Source organism: Oratosquilla oratoria, chromosome 26 (assembly GCF_046742065.1).
Source record: "Oratosquilla oratoria isolate Oo_2021 chromosome 26, ASM4674206v1, whole genome shotgun sequence".
In the NCBI taxonomy this organism is placed as follows: domain Eukaryota; kingdom Metazoa; phylum Arthropoda; class Malacostraca; order Stomatopoda; family Squillidae; genus Oratosquilla; species Oratosquilla oratoria.
In genome coordinates, this window is record NC_134802.1 from 13,255,516 (window position 1) to 13,260,515 (window position 5,000).

Genomic DNA, 5,000 nt, shown 5'->3' on the forward strand with positions numbered 1-5,000 from the left:
ATATATATATGTTCTCCCCTATACCTTCTTGACGAGTGGAGTAGTTTAAGGGGGTGATAGGTTCATTCTTGAATCTTGCTCTATATGATCTTTATAGAGCTTTTGGGCCCGTCAGACCCCACTTTACCTGAGGTGTGAGTAGCGTGGGGTTTATCAGACCCCACTTCACCTGATTTTTTAATTTATATTTATGGGTAAAATAATAATTTCTTTTTTATCATTTTTTATTACTGATATGTTGAATTTCATTTAGCTTTGTTTCAATTTTGTTTCTTTTCGATGGTGATGGTATCATTTCGAATGCATTATAATTGTGTTGACTAGGGAATCATAGTTCATTATCATTTCGTTTTTTTTTTGTTTTTTTTTTATCTGTTTGTCGTTATTCCTGGTAACTATTACCTACACTGTAAAAGACCAGTGTGTCAGGAACATTAAACCCCCGTCTACAATGACTGCAATTAGATTCTTCAGTATCACAAAGTCAAAATAATTACCTCCGATTTTTTTTTTTCAGATTTTATGGTTTATGAAACACATTTATTATTCATTTGTTGTGCGTCTGTTTTTCCCTAAGATAGTTGGGACATTAGTATCTACAAAATAAGGATGACTAACCGCTTCACGTTTCTTGTTTTCAGGCAAGTACCATCTAAAGTCAGCAATACCTTATTTTTCATAATTTTTTTTAATTCTCATAAAGAAAACATTTCTAACAATTACGGTATAGTAACTTTCAAGCATGTAAATGGAAGAAGATAAGTTGAAGTACATATGTTTTGATTTCTATGTCACTAATGCAGTGAAAGTATTTTTTGTTGTATTTTTTCTGTTTGGGGTAAAAAAAAATTACCCCCGATTTTTTCAGATTTTGTATTTTTTTGAAACACATTTATTATTCATTTGTTGTGGTTCTGTTTTTCCTTAAAGATAGTTGGGACATTGGTCTCTACAAAATGATGATGATCAACCGCTTCACGTTTTATGCTTTCAGTCAAGTACCCTCTAAAGTCAGCAATACCTTATTTTTCATAATATATTGTAATTTTTATTAAACAATATTTCTAACAATTATAGTCACTTTCAAGCATGTAAATGGAAGAAGATAAGTTGAAGTGCATATATTTTGATTTCTATATCACTAAATGCAGTGGAAGTATTTTTTTTTTTGGGGGGTGGCTGTCAGACCCCGCTTTACCTGAGGCGTTTCCCCAAAAAAGCTTTACCTGAGCAGGGTTAAACATTGTTTAGATTAGGACAAAACAGAGCTTATTTATAAATCCAGATGTGAGTTCAGGAGAAAAATGGTAGAATCTACTATTATTGAATACCAGCCCAATATGAATATTTCAAAAGGGCAATGGTCCCCGAATATAATTTCAGGACTTTTTATCACCAACCTATTAAAAACACATTTGCCTCCTGACCTCACATAGGGAGTGAGCCAAGGGTAGAGACCTCTTCCCATGTTCCCCTTTCTCATGTCAAGGGTGCTACTTAAGTAGCACGCTCTCTCTTAATTGTATCTACTGAAGAGGATTGCAGTTTGCAATCGAAATATATAGATTCCCCGTTTCCAGTCTTTTCTACTCCAACAGTGGTTTTAACGTGATTGACAAATGTGTGATTACATTTTTCACCTGTAATATATACACACACACACACACATACATATGAAAGGGGTTTCACTTTACAATAGAATTGCATTTCTCGCCTCAGGAATCCATTCAAAAGTCATTGGAATCTTTACCACCAAAATTCCCAAACAATTTCTACTAATCATCTCTCCCCATCTCACCCAACCCATAAAGAAAGAATGGTCTGTATTCATACCGACTGTAGCTATAAAAGGCTAGTACTCTCTTTAGGGTCATTGATTTCTCCCCCGATTGGGATCAAGTAATCCTCAATGCATACAAGTAACAGATTTCGACGCCAAGAACAAGACCAAAATTGGCAAATGGATGGTATTGATATCCGGTAGTCTCCGGATCTCGGTGAATGATGAAATTTTCCGTGGGTCGCGGGAGAGCGACTGCAGTCGATGGGAGAGGGGAAGAGGTGACGTTCACGGTCTCGGTGTACTTCACGTTGCTTAAACGAGACACGACTCGTGGCGCAATAGTAGAGTTACTGGCTGCCACTACGGCGGTCCAGGCTCGAATCCCGTCCAGGGCTGAAATAATTTCAGTATCGCTGTGGTGCGGGTCGTTACTCCTGCTCTCGTGGGCGGGTAGTTGGAAGTGTGTGTACGTGTAACAGTATTACCCATAGATCGGTCATATATGAGCTTTCAGCTCTATTCCGGAGGGAAATAGCTATCGATCACGAGTCCAACACGTGATCCAACACCATGGTGAATACACACACGACTCAATGGTGTAGTGGTAGAATTCCCAGCCAACACTACGGCGGTCCGGGTTCGAATCCCGTCCAGGGCTGAAATAATGTCAATATCTGCGCTGCGAGTCGTTACTCCAACTCTAGTTGGCGGGGAGTTAGGGGTGTGTGTGCGTGTAAGGTCACGGCATTACACATAGATCGGTCATATATGAGCTCTGAGCTCCCTTTCGGGAGGGAAATAGCTGTTGATCACGAGTCCAACACGTGATCTAAGACCATGATGAACCATGGTGAAACACACACACACACACACACACACACACACACACACACACACACACACACACACACACACTCACACACACACACACACACACACACACACACACACACACACACACACATACACACACACACACACAAACACACACACACACACACACACACACACACACACACACACACACACACACACACACACACACACACACACACACACACACACACACACACACACACACACGGCCCGGTGGCGGATTGGTAAAGCACTGGCCTCACAAGCCGGAGAACCGGGGTTCGATTCCCCGGCCGGGCGGAGACAAGTTGGGTTTGTCTCCTTTCACGTGTAGCCCCTGTTCACCTAGCAGCGAGTAGGTACGGGACGTTAGTCAAGGAGTTGTGACCTTGCTGTCCCGGTGTGTGGAGTGTGAGTGGTCTCAGACCTACCCAGAGATCTGCTAATAATGAGCTCTGAGCTCACTGCCGTAGGGTGGTGTCTGGCTGTCTCTAAAAGAGGCTGCAGCAGATCCGAGATGAATACACATTCACACACATAAACACACTTACACACACACACACACACACACACACACACACACACACACACACACACACACACACACACACACACACACACACACGCACACACACGCACGCACACACACACACACACACACACACACACACACACATACACACACACACACACACACACACACACACACGCGCGCGCGCGCATACCCACACCCACACACCCACACACACACACACACACACACACACACACACACACACACACACACATATATATATATATATATATATACATATATACATATATATGTATGTATATACAATCTAAATAACCGTCGCGCAGAGGATTCGAACCACCGCCAGTAGACTCAAGAGAGTCCGTAAGCACCCGCCTTAGACCACTCAACCATAGACGATCTATGGTTGAGTGGTCTAAGGCGGGTGCTTACGGACTCTCTTGAGTCTACTGGCGGTGGTTCGAATCCTCTGCGCGACGGTTATTTAGATTGTATGATTGATGTCGCTGTCCACTAGCGAATTTATTCACACACATATATATATATATATATATATATATATGTATATATAAATATATATATATATATAAATATATATATATATAAGACTGAAGGTGGAGGAAGCAGACGAGGAGTAATGGGAGAATTTTATGCTTTAACGTTTCGACTCGCAGGGTCTTGATCACAAAGCTAACAATTGAAACATAACATGAGATTTTATACATAGACGGGTCATCTCATGGGACGCTTCGGAGAGCTTGTTATTTCATTTGCGTATTCTGTTATTATTAATAAGCTTATGGCTTTTGCTAGACATATAAAGCCTTCTCTATGTTTAATGTTGTTTTTAGTGTTAATGTATGCTGCCTCAATGGTCTTCCTCAGTTTCTTGGATGATCCTTTATTTAATATGGTTGTGTTGTTTCATTCTGGAAGATGGTCATACTTATCCACATGTATTAGTATGGAGTTAAAAGATCTATGGGCTTTTACGTCATTTTTATGTTCATTTATCCGTTTATTAAGTCCGCGACCAGATTCACCAAAATATGAAGAGGGACAGCTTTTACACGGGATTTTATAAACAATGCTGTTTTCGTTAGTGGGATTATTGTAGCTACGTGTGATCAATTGGCCTAATTTGTTACCAGATGTCCTGGCTATTTTAATGCCTGCTTTTAGGAGAAAAGTGTCTTTGTGTGAATTGACATTAGAGTTTGGTACTGTAATATATCTGGTTTCATTATTATATCTAACATCATTCTTATTTTTATCTTTACTTTTGTTAATTATTTCTTTGGCTTTTTTTTCAACCTACATAAGAGACCTTTTGGATATTTGAGTTTGATGAAAGTCTCAGTAATATGTTGTAATTCAAGATCTAGAAATTCTTTACTGCATATACGAAATGCTCTGAGGAAGAAACCTATTATAATACCTGTTTTAGTTCTGTCATTATGTCCTGAATAAAAGTATATGTAGTCTTCTTTATTAGTGGGTTTCCGGTATACTGAAAATTTCACATTTTTATTTATTCTATGGATAATTGTGTCTAAAAAAGGTAATTTTCCGTTATTTTCATTTTCTGCAGTAAATAGTATATTTTCATTTACACTGTCTAATCTCCTGAGTTTGTTGTTAATATCTGCATCATTAAGCACAATTACAAGTATGTCATCAACATACCTAAACCATTTGCTATTCTTACCCATTATTGTCATGTATTCTTCTGTTTTTACAAAGATTACAAAGGCAAAGCATGCCGACAGGAGACCTTTTGATCCATATCTAGGTCGGATGCAAAAAAAGAAAAAAAAAAAAAAAAAA